At 45.1% G+C, this 18,581-nt stretch overlaps 1 long non-coding RNA gene across 4 annotated transcripts in view; it reads right to left on the minus strand.

The window, feature by feature from the left end:
* Window positions 1-18,581, minus strand: part of LOC137478817 (uncharacterized) — a 45,158-nt gene that overhangs the window by 3,773 nt on the left and 22,804 nt on the right. For 3 of the 4 annotated variants that reach the window (XR_011001816.1, XR_011001813.1, XR_011001815.1), the window contains 2 exons: window positions 2,758-2,847; window positions 1,102-2,071 (listed from right to left, as the gene is read on the minus strand). This is a non-coding gene — a long non-coding RNA (uncharacterized lncRNA). Of the gene's footprint in view, window positions 1-1,101; window positions 2,072-2,757; window positions 2,848-18,581 lie in introns of those variants that run through there. The other variant, XR_011001814.1, reaches the window with a different exon arrangement.

The raw sequence follows: 18,581 nt of genomic DNA on the forward strand, positions 1-18,581 counted from the left end.
TTTTTTTTTTCCTCTTAAAAAAACCCACAAAATTTTGACACTGAGAGTATTGCAAATCCTGGTGCCAATGATGTATGATAGTGTGATTGTCACCATGGAATGCTGAAAAGCTCGAGCAGCTGTTTGGCATATTGACAGTGCGAATTTAGAGCGTTTTAAATGCAAATGACAGTATTCAATTGATCGCAGGAAAACAATGGGTCATAGCCTTACCTTTCCTTGGCTATGCTCTGAATAATCAGGCTGCAAATCCATGCACAATAGGGATATTGTACACATTCTGGGGATTTTGTTCCCCACGTTCATGGGGGTCGATATGATGCTTCTTTTGGGCAGAGCTGAAATAGAGGTGCCGCTGAACCATCCCAGGCACCTCGCAGGGGTGAGGTGGGGAAAAGGGCATAATTTGCTCCAAATCCACCACGTCCTAAGTGTCAGCCTGTTTTTCTTCACTTCTATCCTTTTCTGCTTGCTCTTTAATCATTCCCAAGGGTGGCTGGCTTTCTGCCTGACTTGTCTCCATTATACCCTGCTGCAATCAATATGGCAAGCAGAAATCAGCAGGAGAAGGCATGTTCTGCTCCCAGTGAGAGCCGGTGGGAGGGAAGGAGATCAGGCCAGCCAGCTGCAACCCCAGCCCGGCAGGCGAGCCGAAATCCAGCCGAAAAAAGCTGCCGCCAGACGGCTGGGTCCTGTTTCCTTCGTGGTGCCCCCTGCCCGGCAGCGAGCAGCAGGTAAAGGTCTTCTTCCATCCCCCAGCCCTGGGAGGGCAGGCAGGAAAACCTGGCCCTGGTAAAATTTACCCTGAAAGCTTTTTTTTTTTTTTGGCAATGGGGGAAAGAAAAAGAAGGGTCTTTCGAAAGCAGAAAAGTCCAGGAATGGGGGAGCCACACTTTCACCTGAGCAGGTCTGTTACATGAGGACACTGGTGAGTGCTTGTTGGGTTCACTGTGGCTCAGGTCTCCAAGGTTGGCCATGATAGATTGAAGGCAGCCACTGCCACTCTTGAGTACCTCTAGCAATAGATTTTTGGTTTTAAGACCCACATTTCTTTGAAAACAAGTTAAAAATGCACGCGGGAGTGGTGTGGATGAGGACAGTGCTCTCTGCCCATGGCTTTACCTTACCATGTACATATATGACATCTCCCTCCAAGAATTTTAACTTGGTGAATTTCTTCCCTTTCCCTAATTTATAAGTCTGAACTGGATATCCAGGATCCATTCCCTCATTGCAATCCCCTGATTGTATCTAAATTATACCAGTGAGCAGAGCTTTTCTGTCTCCAGTGCTTCCATCTACCTTTCTGATGTTTCAATCTTAAGTGCTTTGGGTCAAGCACTGATTTTTGGGTCTCCTTGATCCATGGGTTGTGTGCTCTGGAACATTCTGAGTGTTTCTGCAATACAACCACTGTACAAGCAGCATCACAGTTGCCAGAGCAGTTGCTGAGATGTCTGCAAGATATCCACGATCAGATTTGCATGTGGGATCAGGAGGGTGAGTGGAACATCACAAACAGCTGATGTTCTTGTGCTGTCTGCATGTGAGATCTGTGTTGTGGGCTCCTTGCACCAGAAATTGGCTTCTCCAGGTACTCTGACAATTACAAAAAGTTCTGTTTTATAAAGGGGAGGTTCATGAGGAGCTGGGGTTGGAGACCACATGGTTAATGTCATCCGTTTATGGAGTCTTGTTAGAAGGCTCCACAAGTTTTTCAGGCTTTCCCAGTCTTGCCCAGCAGTCCCAGATGCCCATTCTGCCTAGGTACAAAAATCAAGGGACTGTACAGTTAAATGACACCTATTTCAGCATCAAGCCCTTCAGTCTTTGATGGAAGGCAATGAATAAAAAAAACCCAGCATCATTATTACCTATGCCTTCCTAAGATAAATCTGTTTACCTGTAAAACAGATGCATTAAAAACCAATCAGCCAATAGAAATAATTAGTTACAGGGTAGGCATGTGATTTGCTCAGCCTCTGGAACGGGGTAATGTCTTGCTTAGCTTGAACTCCTTCCTGATGGATGCTTGGTGAAAGGTCTTGGAGACGATGTACTCAGCTAAACGCTGGGGAGACAGAAAATGATTACTACAGAGACATTGCTCAAGTCAGCTCTGCGAGAAATTCATCACCAGCAGCATTGGCACCACACATGAGCAGCGGCGTATGGAAACTGAACTGTAAAAAGTAACAAAATCAGTGAACTAAGGGAACACTGCATACCGTGAACGTGAGGGAATGCATCGTTTCCCAGAGGGAGAAACGTTCCTATTTAGCAGGCTTTTGTTTTTTACAGGAAACACTTGGATGGAGGGATTTAGCTGTGAACACAGAGCCTTTGTTTTCTGGGAACAAAGGGAACCCAGCCACAGGTTGGTAATGGGTAAACTTTCTGTGCTGAGCTGGTAGGTGAAGCCTTGGGCTTGATATAAAACACACAGGACCGGCTTCTTGTGCCTAAAATCCCGTGGCCCAAAACAGCAGCCAGTGGAGGCAAATTTATAGCTTATGTCTGCTTAGTGGCCACAAGACCACCCTAAAATAAAGCCAAGACCAAGAGGAGGTGCTGCTGCAGAAAGCTGCTGCCCCCTCCCCAACATTAGCAAGATGCTCTTGATAGACCTTTAAAAGACATCAATGTTGTCTGCAGTCTGGAAGGCCAGTGCTGTGAGTCCTCCTGGGAAAATCCTCCTGCGTGGAAAGTGGAACTGGGGTCTCCTCTGCCCCAAAGGCTTCCTGTGAGCCCTTTTACCTGAAAGGTGGAGCACAGCGATCTTCAAATGTTCACAAACACCTGACAATTTATCAAAGGCCCTCGTTGTTTACAAGCAGCTTGGCACATCTGGAACGAGAGAGCAGATGCCTTGACTTAGCTAAATGAAGGGACTGATCTCATCCTACCAGAAGGAGATGGGTAACAATAAAACAATTCCACAAGCGTCCCTTGCGATGACAGGACCAGTAGAATTTTTCCAATCCTGCTGGCAAACGGTAGAAGGCAAAAGTCTTGTGGAGACAGAAGGAATAAAAACAAAATGTCTTGCAGGAGGCTAGAAAACTTTCCCAAAGCATTTTTCTTTAAACTTAACCACATGATTTACAAGCTTATTATTAGTTTCCCCCATTCCTTACATAAAAAGAGAAATTAAAAAAGTGTAGATTAACACATTTTTGGATATCTTCCAAGCTCTCAATTCCTCTGTTTAAAGGATTATTTTGACAAATCAAAAATCACTTTTTGGGTGGCCTGGAGAGACTCAGATTTGCTCTTTCTCTGTAGCAGAAATGATCCCTTCTCAGAGGGTGCTTACTTGCGCCTCTCAGACAAATAACAGATAGAAATCCAGTCCAGCTTCTGATCTAATTGTAATACAATATTGCCTGCTGATTTCAGGGATTTTTTTCCAGATTGTTCAAGCTGAGGAATGCATTAGGTACCTTAACCTATACCTAGTCACTACTCAGGAGATACTAGAGGTTCTTCAGTGAAAGCAGAGCCTTGGGAGCTGCTACAAGACCGTCTTCACCTGGGTAATGAGAGCAGAAAATGCTCCTGAGCAGGTACTGACTGACATTGTGGGGGAGGGCACAAGGGTTGGGCTGTCTGCTGGAACTCCCTGGTGTCACCCACCTTTGTGGCACCCAGCTGGACACCAGAATGCCACATCCATTGGGATATGCTGGCTTTCTCACTGGGATGTAGCTGCAGCTCATGGTCTGGCCCTGCCACAGTGATCACCCTGCATCTGGCAAGAATTCCTGGTGGCCTCAAAGCATAATGAGCTCATTGAAGGATCACAATGCATATTGGAAAGGTAAGTGGATTAGCAAAAAAGTGCCCAGAGAAGTTCGGAGAAGCAGTTTAAGAACAAACCAAACCACTGTGAAAGAAACAATTGTCCTGGAATAGAAAAAAAGATAGATATATATATATATATATATATATATATATATATTCACTTAAAGGCAATCTTTGTAAACAGGTTGAACAAGACTATAAGGCTGGAAGAACAGATGGGAAAATGGAACAAACAGATGGAAAAACTCTATTTCTGAAAAAAAAATATCTATTTGTAAAGCTATAGCTACTTGGAATGAATGTTTCAAGGTTAGGAAGCTGAGGCATCAGGAAATTTATAACAAGGCCATAAATTCATCCATCTGAGATCAGTAGGATGGCAAATCTTTTAGACAGGTGAGTAAGGTGCTTCCCAAACAGCTATGTACATTATTTATCCATACTTATTGCCACCATCCTCAGGGATACCTTGCTCCCCTTTAAGGCTATATCTTACTCACTCTGCAGTTAAAAATTACCTTTCAGCTTTTTATTAACCATAGCTGGTTAATATATTAAAAAAGAGGAGCAAGTTCACCTTGCTTTCTGCTATCTAATCACAGGGGGACAAGGGACCTGAGCCCACCAGCACTGTTAGAAGTCTTACAGACAAAAAGGGGAGAAGAAGTGAGCACCATGGCTCAGCTCTCCAACTTGATGGGGAAGTAAAGGCATCTTCATTAAATGCCTCCTACCCACCCAGCTGCTCTTGAGCAGCCCCCTGAGTAGTTTTAGAGGGGATGATCAAGAGAAAAAGTGTGAGGAAGGGTTTGATGTTACACTGTCTCCATGGGGGAAACTTCTCTTGCAGCAACCAATCTGCAATGCTTGGGGTGAGACAGCCTTGCAGGAAAATATGTGTCTTGTATTTTAGTCAAAGAACCACCACCTGCAGAGACAAATCCAGCCCAAGCTTCTCATGGTGTTCCCTGGTGAAGAAGGGTGAGATACTTACAGAAAAAAAAAATTCCAGCCATGGACCAGATATACAGAAACTCTCCCTGGAGCAAATGAGTTCAGCAGCCTCCAAGCAGTGCTGGGATAAGCAACAAAAACTGCATTACAAAAAGGCTAAGTTGCTGCAAGGACTAGGGGGATTGTGTTTTGGGCTGGACAGTGTTAACAGGTGTTGGTTTATGGTGTTGGCTCCAATCCCTCTGAATCACAGCTTCACAGCTGTGAGAAGGGACAGTAGAAGTGCTCCAGCTCGCTGGGGAGATGTGAAGATTGGATTTTTAACTGAGTGCATTCAGCAGTGTGGAGGTAAAAAAGGATCTTTGCTTTCAGCACAGGGTCTGGGATGGGGATACAGGGGGGGACCCAGCTGCCAAGCATGTTTTGTTGTCTCCCTTATTTCAGGTCATTTCTTTTAAGTCGGCGCAGGGCTTTTAAGGACTGTGTCCCATATCTGGGTCTTAGCAGATTTGCCCACATGTTTTCCTGTGTGTGTCTCTGGGACTCATAAAAGCGTCTTTAGTGCTCAAGTAAGTTCCCCTTTGAGAAGGGACTGTCAAAGACAGGCACTAATGTCATTAGGAGGTTACAAGGGGAAACAAGAGAGAATTTGCTACAGATCCTCATTTCCATAATCTTGCCTTGGCTTCCTCGTTTGTCAGTTCTTAACCTCAATTCTTTAACCTCCAAATCTGTGGAGTCGTTGACCTTGGGGATTTGTCTTCAAACTGATTTCAAGTTTTAGGCAATCTAAATTAGGCTTCCCGTGACAGAAGACAAAACTTGGTCTTTCACCCAAATGTGAAAGACAGGCCCAGAGTGCAAGTGAAATCTTGCAATCGTTTTTTCAAACCATCTGCCCATCTGCAGTCCCAGAACAATATCAGTTCGGTGCTGCCTTCCCTCTCTCTCTCTCAGGAATAAAGAAATTACCATAAACAAAGCAGATCAAGGGTCTTTTTAAGCCAAATGCAGCCAAGACACATTGCTTCAGAAAGGAGCAGGAGAGGAAAAAAGAGCTGCAGGGGAAGTTTCTTCCTAATTCTCATTAACTCCAGTTTGGCCAGTGAAGCTGGACGCTGCATTGTAATTTGGAGGGGATGGTGCTGTGTCCCTCTCCATGGGCACTCAATTTCCGAGGTATTTCTGTGTCAAACAAAAGTGATCACCATGGGGAAAAAAAAAAAAAAAGGAAAAAAGACTACAGAACTGCTCCTTAAAAGTGCTCCCTAACTGTGCAGAGGAGGGAGAATACAAGAAAACAGGGAAATTAGTATGGACACAAAGAGCCTTTTGGTCTCTCAGACCATTTCTGCATTGCACATGGCAGTCAAACCCCTGCCTGAATCACGCTCTTTATTTCAGGGAGCGAAGCCGTTGTGAGAAGATGCATTTATTTCCAAGAGTGCTCTGAGTTAGGCTGCAGCAAGCTGGCAGGGCAGCTTGGCACGAGGATTTTCTGGAGCAGCAGGTAGAGATGAACAACGGGAGCTGGACCAGTCCCTGCATGACGGGGAAACAGGGGAGGCAGAGAGATTAAATAATTCAGTGTGTGTTGATGTGATGCATGGAAAAATACCGCCAGAAGTCACAAAGATAAATGCCTGGCTACCTCTCCAATGGATCAGAGAACAGGTTTGGGGGGTAAAGAGAGGGAAACAGGCACATCCGTGCTGGGGAGCAGCTTGTGCAGTGGTGGCTACAGAGAGGCTGCCCCCGAGGTGCCGAGAGGGGGAAGGAGATCTGCGGGAGCCTCAGCCTCATTATTTTTATGTTCAGCTGCCTAATTACTACGTGTCAGCTGTCTGTTGGAAGGAACGATGTACTGCAGCCTCTCGTTTGGGAATTTATAGTGATTAATGGGCCTGGAGGGAATGACTAACGAGGAAATGTTAGAATTAGTAAATATGCATCACCGTGCAGTGAGTAAAGCAAGGGACATGACAAATGAGCCCAAGTATGTGAAAGATGTAAATGTTGCAGAGGGACAACCTTTGGGATGTCCTGGGGACCCACAGAAACTGTGAGGAACAGGAGGGTGGGAGCAACACAGGTGTGATCCCGTGGGGAGACAACAAACCAAGTAAGGACGGCCCTCCAAAGCTTTCCAAGCAGTCCAATGCAGACTTGGAGGAACAAACTCGCCCTGGCACGCACTGCAGCAGGATGGAAAGCTGTTTCCCTGTCTGTTGTGTCCTATGGAGCACAGCAAGGAGCACCGGTGTCACGGCCACGTGCTGGGCCATCACCACAATCTGTCCTACACCAGGACCCAGGGCTTTGAAGATATTTAGTTACTGTAAGACCCAAGCCACTTAGTTTATCCATTTCATGTGCAGAAATTGCTTTCAGCTCGACTGTTTCAGAAGAACTTGTTTACCAAATAACAGCTTTGCTGCGTGCCAGGGACCTGTAGCTGGTCCAACATCCATGCAAAATAACACCTGCAGGCTCAGCCTTACAGGCAAGGACAGCACAGAGCAGCATCATGGAAGGGTCTGGGTTTTGGGGCTACATTCCTTCTATTCCTATGTAAGAGAGATGTGTGAACCCCCAGAATTACAGCTTGCAGGTGTCCTTGAATGGCTGTCATTTTAAAAACTGTAACTTTAGGAAAAATTCTACTAATTTCAATAAATTTATTAAAAGCTGTAAAATGAACAGGATTAAGGAAGAAAAGCAGCTGTCTTAATTTCTTGATCAAACATCTCACTGAGCTCATCTGGCAATCACTGGTCTGTACACCTGTCCACTGCCAGCATCTGCTGGTGAGAAAATTCCTTGAGCAGTACAAGGTAATCCTTTGTACCAGTGTTGCAGTCTTTATATGGAACTAGAATGCAGATTAAAATGTTTGTGAGTTTTGGGAAAATCTAGAACTAGATCTGCTATAGAAAACTGAAATTTGGTCTCATTTGGACCTACCAGATCAAACCCCTCACTCCATGTGGCTTTTCCATTTTATTTCCAGCTCAGCAACATTATTCAAATTTCACTCAATTGAAAGATGCAGCTGTTTCTATTTTTGGTGTATCCCTGTTAGAGAATAGGAATCAAACAACAATTCTGCACTGTTTGGTGATCAGCAATATTCTGTCTGTAAGATAATTTTCACTCATTGGAAACAGAAGTCAGGGGAGCAACAGCTTAGGTGCTTCTGCCCTTTAAATACTGCAAAACAGCTGTAATGTTATGCTTTCTCTAAAACAGACATTTCTGAAAGCTGAGGCAATTTTCAGGGGACATAACTAGATCACAGACAAGCCTGTAGCTATGGAATAGGTATTTTTCCTTTTCCAGCATTCTTAGATGAAAAAAAAAAAATTATAGGGGGAAAACAAATCAACAAAACAAACACCCCTGCCCCCAGACCAATCAACAAATCTCCTTCGTGAAAATGAAGTAATCTAAATAACTCCTGCCCTGGAGGATAACTGTGAACTCCTACAGGTAGAAGGAGGATCACTCTGTGTTTCAAAGTGCTTTATGGCTCTGAAAGCAAAGCAGAATCACCAGTGCTGACCTCCAGTTTCTTACTGCACAGCAATGATTTCTGTAATTACATTTTAAAAGAACAAGTGCTTCCCTTGCTTTTTTTGTAGAGATCAATATAAACTGAGACTAGACACGTACCAAACAACTTCTTCATCAACAGCTTGACTCTGACAGTGGAAGTTATCCAAAGTCACTTCTTTAGTTTCTCCTAAAGCAGAAAATGACAATTCCCCCTGCAACATATCCCCTCTAAAGAAACACAAAGGCTATTTTGGCAAACCAAAGACCACCTCCAGTGTTCCCATGGGCAATGGGAAGTATCTCATGGACCCAAACCCTCAGAAGCAGCCCAGCACTGCCTCTTTCTCTGGCAGCAGTGATGTGAAACACCAAATCCCAGTCTCAAAATCAGGATTTTTCCTTTCCCTTAGGTCTGTGGCCTCAGCCAAATGCCACTTCCATCACTCCTAATAGTGCAATGACCCCTGCACCCCACATGAAGGGAGAGTTCTTCTCCCTTGAGAAAGTTCAGGATTGAACCAGGGCTCTCAGTTTCCCTGGTTTCACCACTGCCAAGAGCAGTTCAATACTTGGTTGAAATGATGAAAAAGAAAACTTTTAGTTGAAACATTATATATACTCTAATTACAATGAATCCATCCCCAAACAAAATATTTAATTTCAATTTTCCCAACGATGGCTTTATTTGGGGGCTGTACATCCAGAGGGAAAGGATTTCTATTTTTCAACAGCAAAACATGATGTTTTGGAATGTACTTTTTCAGTTGGAAAATGACAGGATGGAAAATCCACAGCTATCTCTACTTATAACACATCATGGTTAGGTGTGTGTGCATAGCACTTAGCACAGCATAAAACATAACATAGCACATAACACATCCAGGTGGGTGTGCATATGGCATGGGCACAAAAAGTAAGTTTTAGAGACAAAGTTTGAGAACACAGAAACTATTGGAAAAGGAGGGTTAAATAGCAGTCAGATCAGATGGTACAAAGCAAGCTGTGCTTTCTTCATCTCAGGGAAAGTTAAAATACAAAGAACCTGTTTGCAGGTGATGCTGAAAACACTTTGGAGGTCCCTCCACTTATTGTTGGGTACAGGGAGAACTGGTGCAAGAAACATTTGGAATACAAAGTCATTTGTACTGGGGGAACAATATGCAGCCCTGAGCAGAGAAAAAGTCAAAACTCAGCTGATGTTTCTGAGTCAGAGGCAAGTGCAACTGGTCAGATGTGCCACACAATTCTCCCCCTCCAGCTGAAAACAACACCGCTTCCAAATTTTCTGGGAGCATGAAGATTTCAACAAGAGCCTCAGCAGAGCTGCCCTATGCTGTGTTGTTTACTTTTGAGGAAAAATGTTGACTGCTTTCCATTTTGCCACATGTGAGACAAAACAATCCGTTATCCTTTTATTCAATAAAATTGTTTAATATTCCAAATTTCGCGTGTGATTCAGAAGGGAACTGTTTCCTACTGCCAACCTCTCCTGCTGCAGGGTGGAAAACGCCTGCTCCTGGCTTGGTTTAGCTACAGGATGGCAGCAGATTGGCCTTCCCAAAGCAGGGGGCTTGGACAGCGACAGGCAGACGTGCCCAACCATCAGCCAAAAATATCACCCAAACCCAGGGCAGGAAATATTTTTAATAGCTCACCTAAAAAGGCAAAAAATATTTGCCAGAGGTTCCAGCAGTATCACAGTTAACACAGCCTTTTCTCCTGGTAAACAGGGGGAATTGCCTGGATTGCCTGAAACGGGTCAGTTGTCACCCTGGGAGCTGCTGGCCAAGTCTGACCTCTCCACCTCACACCTGGGTGCAATTTCCAGCAGCCCAGCCACTGCTTCCAGTGAAATCAAAACCCATGCAGCCATTGACTTCTAAGATCTCCAATAGGGAGATCTCAGCTGTGGTTACCAGCTGGGCTGCGCAAGTGTCATTTTCCAAAAAACCCATCTGCCACACTGAGGCTTCAGTAGCCAAGAATCTGCTACTTACTACCACAAAAACTGCTCCAGATTTTCACAGGGGTAACTACTAGCATTTACATTTTGGGAGGGACAGAGAAGGTGGATTTTAGAAACTGTTACTTTCAGTGTTGAAAGGAAATTTTTCTCCTCCTGCGCTGGTCCACGTCTGCCTTTTTCTCTGCTGCTTTCTTGTTCTGCTGCTTCATTTTCAGATGGGTGCCCTTGGCTTCCCAGGACCATGGGCCACCTAATGTCTTTTATCTTTCTTGACATTTTGCATCTGTTTTATGTCTCTAACTGCCTTTGATTTCAGCCTGGCTTCCCTTTTCTCATATTCAAGCTTAGAGGCAGAGGCAGCCCAGCTGAGATTCACACCTCCAGGGATGTTAGATGTCTCCAGGGTTGATGTCTACATTGGAGCTGGTGCTCTAGATTCCCTTTAGCATCACTGAAGAGAAATGAATAACTAAGCCATGATTTATCTGAGCTACTTGAGACATCTGAACTTAGTGGGGGGTGATTTCTGCTTCACCAGCATCTCGTTCGCTCAGTTAGCAACCAATGGAGAAATCAATGTTGGGAGGCATGACTCCTCTCCTGTATCACAAAAAAATAAAATTTTAAGTGCTCTGAATGTGCCTTTCCTTTGGGAGTGTCCTGTCCCTTCACAGGTGCCTTTCTACACCCCTTGGCTCAAATGATTCACATGCACCTGCTTTCGCAGGTGATGCCACCAAGGTTCATGGACCTGGTCACAGATTTCTGCAAGGTCTGGCAGATCCATCTCCACTTATTGCCAGGGTATCTTGGTGTGATTTTTCCCCAAGAGGCCACATGAAACCTAAAATACCATCAACAACCCCGTCTGAAGAGTATGGCCATTTACACACACGGAGGCAGGCTACAGAATGAAGGTTATTTAGTAGAAAAGGGGATCTATCATGATGGATGAAGGGCATTTTTAGCTCAAGAGGCAGCTGGTTTCCCTGCAACCAGATGGCCACAGGGTCCAGGCCAAACTTTGCATCTTGACCATGCTCCAGTGTGATGATTATGACTGACTAAACTCAGAGTTTGGCCACCGTGCGAATATTAAACACCCCAGAATGATTTCTAAAGATTATTAGATTAGTGCAGCACCCAGGTCAACATCCCCCCACTGAGCTCGTGGAAAAATCAGAGGCTGAAATCAACAGTACTAAATCACAGGCATCAATAAAAAGCACTTTCCAAGAACAAGACACTAAACTATTAAAACTGGGCCAGGATAGAGATGCTGGAGCCTACCTAACATACAAGTAAATTGAAATATGCACCAAATCTGAGCTCAGAACTCGATCCTTATTTTACAAACGTGCATTTTGTCAGTAAAACACTGGCTACAAATATCTCAACACCTCCTGGTTGTCAAAATTTGGCCTGGGATGGAAGTTCAGATGTGTGAGGCACCTCTACTTCTTCTTCATAGAGATGGCATGTGATTATCCAGAATGACATACTGAACCACAGCCATAAAATCCAGCTTGAGTTGCCCTTATGCTAAATGACTCCAGCACAGATGTGTGAAAACCTGCTCATAGTAATCTTTAGGCTACTTTAGCAAAACAGCTGAGTGTGGTGGCATCTTGGGAACTTGCTGTTAAGTAAATTCCTGCTTTGGGGAGCAGCAGGAGCAAGAGGGAAAGGGTCTGGTACCTATCTGTTCTGGTCATCTGGAATTAATCTACAGCCAGGCATCTGTCAAAGCTCCCAATTCTTTGGGTATCCTAGAGGCAGCTGAGGGAGACAGTGCATGCAAAGGAAGTCCACTCTGGAAATCACTTCTGTGCACACGAGGCAGCTTGAGCACCCAAAACCTGCACCAACAGAAACCACTCCTGTTCCCGCAAAAAGACAGATTTTACGCCCAGGTATAATATACATTTTAAGATTTATACACAGGGACCTGATGAGCCGTTTAGCAAATAATAGAAGGAGTCAAGAGGAAGACAAATAAAAGTAAAACTACTCTCTCTGCAATCCCTGCGAGTGGCTTCTGTGAATTGCTCACCACGGCTCCTCGGCGCATCCCGATCCAGGGTTCATCCGTGGAGGGAGGATCTTCCCCAGTGCATCTGCACTTCATTAGGAGTTTGTAGACTGCTAAATGAGCAACAGACCCCAGCATGAATGCACATTGTCTGAGCTGGGCTGATCACACTGTGTGATACAAGGGAGTGTTAAAAAAAACTGTTGTTCTTCAGTAAACATTGGAAGAGAAGACTGAAGATTAATTCAAACAGCTTGGAAAACTGAAACAAGAGAAATGAGCTGAATATTTCCAAATATGGGCTACCTTACTTCAGTATCAAGCCAGGAGAACCTTGGGGCATGAGAGCCAACCAAGCTGCAACTCCCGGGATAACAAGGCCTTAATTAAAAGCTAAATTGCTCATACATAAAAAACCCCACAGGGCTAACTTCAGCCACAGAGGTCATGAAATCACAGGCAATCATATGACAAACATTAATCCAAAAGTCCAGGGAACAACTGCTCTGCACACACTCACTCAACACAAGCCACAGAAACACTTGCAAAAATGTCACAATGAGCTTAAGGCTTTTAATACAAATAAATAAAGCCACAAATAGTAACACCAAAGGAAGAGAGAAAAGGAACCACCAAGGGCTCTGGTCTTCTGTAGCAGGGAGTTGTTCAGTGAAAAAGCCAAATTAACTCCAAGAGAGAGATTCTATCCAGTGTTCCCCCAAATCCCTGCTTCCCTGCTTCTTTCCCCCAATAACTCCTGCTAATCTGATCTGGAGGAAAGTCTTCTCCACTCCAAATCTGGCACTCATTTTACCCTCACATACAATCAAAACATGCCAACCAGCACTTGAGATGTTTTTCTTTAATACCATTAGGAGCAATAACACACCATGTTCAACATCCCATCTCCAGCTGCTTTGGAGAAAAGCAAAAAACCCCAGCTCAGACACCAAACTACGCACAGGGGGCTCAGGGAGAGGAATAATTAGCTGATTTATGTAATTCCCACATCCAGCCCTGGGTTTTATTCAGCAGCCTGTGTTGGATGGTCCTGAATCCCATCACCTCAGCAGCAGATCTCCTCACACACGCTGTGGCACCAGGGATGAGCACAGATGGTCCCACGTTGAGGCTGCATCCAGGAGGTCAGTGCAGGGTGATTTATCCCTTGGAGCACAGTGGACCCTGGGACTCAGCTGCTGTAATATGGGGGCAAATCAGCTACTGCCATGGATATCTGCTGAGGATCTGCTCCTCTGTTTCAGCACTTTTTTTTGCCATTAAAGACCATCAGCTTACAAGAAAAGCAGTAAGAAAAACTGTAAAAGAGAGGAATTTTTTTGTAGGGCAAACCAGGTGCATTGTCCCTGTTAGCAGTGCTGACCCACCACCAGCACATCATGGTGCACAACCTACCCTTGCTGACTCTACATTACTAATTTTGACTGAAGTCACCATTTAATAAACTTTCTTTTAATTTTCACTTCAACTGGAGGCTTCCAAGACCATTTCCTTTGGAAGACACACCAACCCAAAGCTCAGCATGATGTTTGGGGATGGTGGGGTTGCCCACAGCAGACTCCTCTTAGAAGAAGGTTCCCTGTACCTGTAGGTCTTTCCCCAAGCCTTCCCTGATGGCTCATTGAATCTCCCAGGTGTGACATGGAGTCACAAGCCCTTGTCCCATGGGACAGGCAAACAGGGAGTTTCCTGGGAAATAATATAATAATAATAATAATAATAATAATAATAATAATAATAATAATAATAATATCATCTGGCTTCATTGGTAGAAGACCAGAACCTTGCCAAAAGCAGGAAACGAGCATGTGGATGTACTCTTGAAAAAAACCAATGTCCTCTCAAATAGGCCACAAAACAAGACAATTAAACACAGCCTGCCAGCAGAAACACACTTGGGACAATGCCTCCCAAGCCTCCCCTCTGCACCCATCACCCTGAGCACGTTGTGGATGTGGGTTTTGCCGTGCTGACTGAGATAGGAAGAGAGCAGCCCCAGCAGCATCACTCTTAGGGCTGGATCCAGAGGCAGCACAGAGCTGGATTTTCCTCCGTGGGTCCAGCCGGTGGGGATGCAGCCACACAGCTGTGAGGGAAGAAGCTGTAGCTATAAATGAGTGTTGTTCTCCATCTCCTGACGTCAAGGGAAGCTTTGCTGGTGAGCCCTGCCAAGCTCCAAGCTCCAGAGAAGCTCTCCCACCCCACACAGCCCCCACGTGAGATCTCAGCCTTCTCCCTCCCAGCCGGGTGCAGGCATTGCCTCCACCCCCAGCCCCGAGCTGCCGGGACGGGGGGAACGTGCTGCCAAAAAGCTGCTTGCCCAGAAAGCCACTTTCCGTCAGCAGCACTTCGTGCTGGACCCCAGGTTGGTGGAGGAGATGGTGGTTTGTATCCAGGAGATCCTGGGGTGTTGTGAGTCCCCGGGTTCATGGCAGCAGGATGGAGAGAAACCATCTCAGCAGCTGCTTCACCCTCTAGTGCTTCTCAATCAACACCTGGGCCTGAGCTGCTGCTCTTTACTTTCATTACTGACAGGGGATATCTCATTGCATTGCTCCCTTCATAGGGAGAGAGAAGAGATCTTTGTGCCTCTTCTAGAAAAGAGAAATAAATAAAATCATACAGCCTCTTCTAGAAAAGAGAAATAAATAAAATCATACAGCCATTTCCTTCTGCAAATAGTCAGGACTGAGCAGGGGAACAGGTGAGGCCAGGAGCAGGTAACTCTTCATAGCTGTGATGCAGGATTAAAACAACATTCCTAGCACATCCTTAAACAAACCCATGAGAGAAGCCAAAGCCACCCCAAACTTTCCCCTTCAGCCTGTAATTTTCAGACAACAAACCAATCCTTTCACTTTTCTAAAGGAGCGAAGAGAGAGGCAGAGAACTGGAAAAACCCTTTATAGAAATATCAGCTGTTCCTCCTCATTCCCACCCCCAGTTCTGTTTTTTGACAAGTTAAAGTGAGGCCATAACTTATTCTGCTTTGTTCGACAGGGCTAATCACACGTGACTCTAATCACTCATGATGTTTTATTGATTTTAAGCACATTTAATCAGAAATTGGCTCGGAGTTAGATTCCTGCTAATTACTGAGAAGCAGCATTTTGAATGACTTCACAATTGGACTGCAGATTAGAATGGACAATATGTACTAAAATAATGATTCATGCATTCAGCTCCCTGGATTTATTTTGTTTATATTGGATTTTTTAATCTTTAAAGACATAATTCTGCATATGGGCAAGCAACATTTAAAACCCTTAACAAAATGGGTTTAATTTAACAGGCCAGGCTTTCACCAGAGACGGGATATGGGGGGGGGGAACAGTTTATCCCCAACTAATACAGTTATTTCTTTGAAGGTCACTGGACATGCCTTGCCCCACGGTGGCACCACACACAGGTGGTGGTGGTGGCACTGCCAGGAGCGGGATGGCCACTGCTGGGGGCTCCTTTTGCATCCCCACCAAATCCCTCAGTTCTGCTCTGAAGTCAGGGTGAGCTTTCCTCAGTCAGTCCCTGCACAATCCCTATTTCCATCCCCAAACCCCAAATGCAAATGGCTCGTTAAGGCAAAGGCACCCAGCTCCGAGAGGTGCCCGTGGTGAACTGAGCTCTGCCACCACCTCACCCCTTGTGCTGCTCAAATCTCTCCACAACACAGGGTTAAACAGTTTACATTTCCATATTTCTCAACCTAAAAGCCATCTTCTCGTGGAAAATCAGATTGTTGCTGATCACAGCCTGGAAACAGATTTTTGTTTTTCAACAGCTGCAGGTGTCTCTTCTCCACCAGTGTCCAGGAGATCCCTGGCAATGTGGCTGCAAATGCTCCAGTGACATTGTCCATGCTCAGAGAGAGCTGTGGCCAAGCACAGACCTTTCTCAGCTCTGCAAAGCTTCCTCTGCCTCCTGGGAAACATTGATCCATGAGCAACAGGGAAGCTGGAGGCTGGCAGAGAGGCTAGACTAGAGACTACCAGCTATTTGAACTGGTAGGAAAGGAAAATTTCCCTTTGATTGAAAACAGAAACTTTCCACTTCCATCTCTGCTATTTTATTTTTGTTGGAAAACAAGAAGTCACACTGGGGAAGGCTCTCGCAGTTTTCAGCTAAAATTTTCAAGTTTTGAGTTATAAAGTCAAAATTTTCCATTAAGAAAAGGAATCTTTTTTCCCCCAACACAACTCCACTGGGAACACTTACAGCAATCTTGCCAGCCAATTGCTTTCATACAAAAACAAGCCTAAATTCAGAATGATGCACAGAATACTCTGCAATAACCAGTGTCTAAAAAGTGACAGCTCCAAAGTCTCCTGTTCTGCTCTCACTCCTTTCCATGGGTCTGAGACACCTCTATTCAGTGGTTGGAACTTGCTCATGAATGATGAGAAACCTGAGTTTCACAGGAAGCTGGAAAATTCACCACTGGCCTCCCAAGGAACCAGCCTGCAAATCTGTGCTAATTCATCCTACATGGAGAAGTGGTGGGATTTTCACTCTTCAAGTGCTGTTGCACTCTGTAAAATGGCAAGGCTCCAGCCTTCATGTAGGACTCAAACTGTAGTAAGTCCAGAGTGTAACTGTGACTCCTGCATCCTTCCCTTCAACCTCACAACCCTCCCCATTCCCACTGTGCTGTTTCACTGTCACTGCAGAACATGATTTAGAGGCAAAGGGAACTCTCACCCTGGGTGTAACTTCACAAGTTATAAAAAGGAAAATATCTCCTTGAGTTGGACTCCTTTAATATTTTTTCTTTCCTCCTTTTTCTTTTTCATTTCTTCATTCATTCTTTCTTCTGTTCTTTCAGTTGTCCTTTATTCTTTCTTTCCTTTTTACTTTCCCAGGAACTGGATTCCTAGAATCCTGTGAGTCCTTTCTAATCTGGATATTCTAGAACTCTATAAAACTCACTGCATCCAGCACTACTGGGTGTAGGTGTTCACAGCCCTGAGGAGTGTTGTTTTAGTAGTTTTCTGAATGGTCATGAGTGACAAAACAGCAAATCTGTGTTCTTCCACTCACTGGTTGACTCCAACTTCAGAGTCTTCAGTGAGAAGTACAGGCCTGAAATTATTCTGAAGTTACAGCACCTACAAGAATTTTACCAGATGGAAACCTGAAAAAAGATTGCTGATTACTTCTCAGATGCATTGCTCATTTGTTCAGAGTAATTACTAGATGCAAAACCAAAAATAGACCCTTTTCCTTTGATCCTCTCCAGTTGGAGTCTGCACATGACAACGCAGAGCACGTATCTGGATGTTCTGTACTGAAGCTGCCACAGTTTTCATTCAAAACCCAGCCAGTGTTTCTCATCTCACCTATGAAAATGCAAATGAAGATAAAACCTGTCAAAGGACACTGGCAAGCATCAACCTATCCCAGCTCCTCACAGTTTGCATCCTCCTGGTGGGGGGAAGAAATCACTTACAGAATTTGGAGCAGCACAGTGATGACACTGCGCTGTTCTCCTCTGGTTATTTAATCATTTGTTAAAAAATCCACCCTGAAGCTGGCAGCCAAGGTCTTTGTAGGTCTAGCTTTGGGATTAGCCCTTTATACATAGACTAGGACAAAGGGTAAGGAGGAAGAGTGGTTTCCAGTAGGTGTGGTCCAAGGGCAGAGCAGATGAGGCCAGGGCAGAGGTTGGCATCCCTCTGTGTGTGTGAGAGAGCCAGGGGAGAGCTGGCAGCAGGAGCTCAGGGGTGCTGGAGATGCTCAGGAATAAATGCCACCGAAGCGACCCAAGAGACACAGGCCAGTTGATTGCTCCAGAAAAGGAGGTGATCCTCTTACAGTGCAAAGCTGGCTGAGCACACACGTGCTGGCCACCCTGCTCCAACATTCCCGAGAGCAGGAGCTGCCTCACTCCCCTCTGAGGAGCTCCAGCACCTTGGCACGGGCACCTGATTCCCAGGGAGGGGCTGGGAGGGGGTAACCAGTACCTGAAGTTTTCTCTGCAGGTTTTCTAGCAAGGCTAGATTAAAGAAAGATTATATGGATCTGTTGCTCATCAATGCCTGTAAAGACTTGTCCTCCTTGGATGGCTTTGGTAATGTGGCACCAAGAGCTGGACTGGTTACATGGCCAGGAGTGAAATGGAGGGTGGAGAGGCTGGAACTCACACTGCTGTAGCATTCTTTTGGCTTGTAGCAAAGCTTCAGCACAATAATACAGTCCCAAATTCAACCATCAGCAAATGATTCCTCTCCCCCAGCAGCAGCTCTGAGGCCGCTC

The sequence above is a fragment of the Anomalospiza imberbis genome, chromosome 9 (genome assembly GCF_031753505.1).
Source record: "Anomalospiza imberbis isolate Cuckoo-Finch-1a 21T00152 chromosome 9, ASM3175350v1, whole genome shotgun sequence".
Classification (NCBI taxonomy): domain Eukaryota; kingdom Metazoa; phylum Chordata; class Aves; order Passeriformes; family Viduidae; genus Anomalospiza; species Anomalospiza imberbis.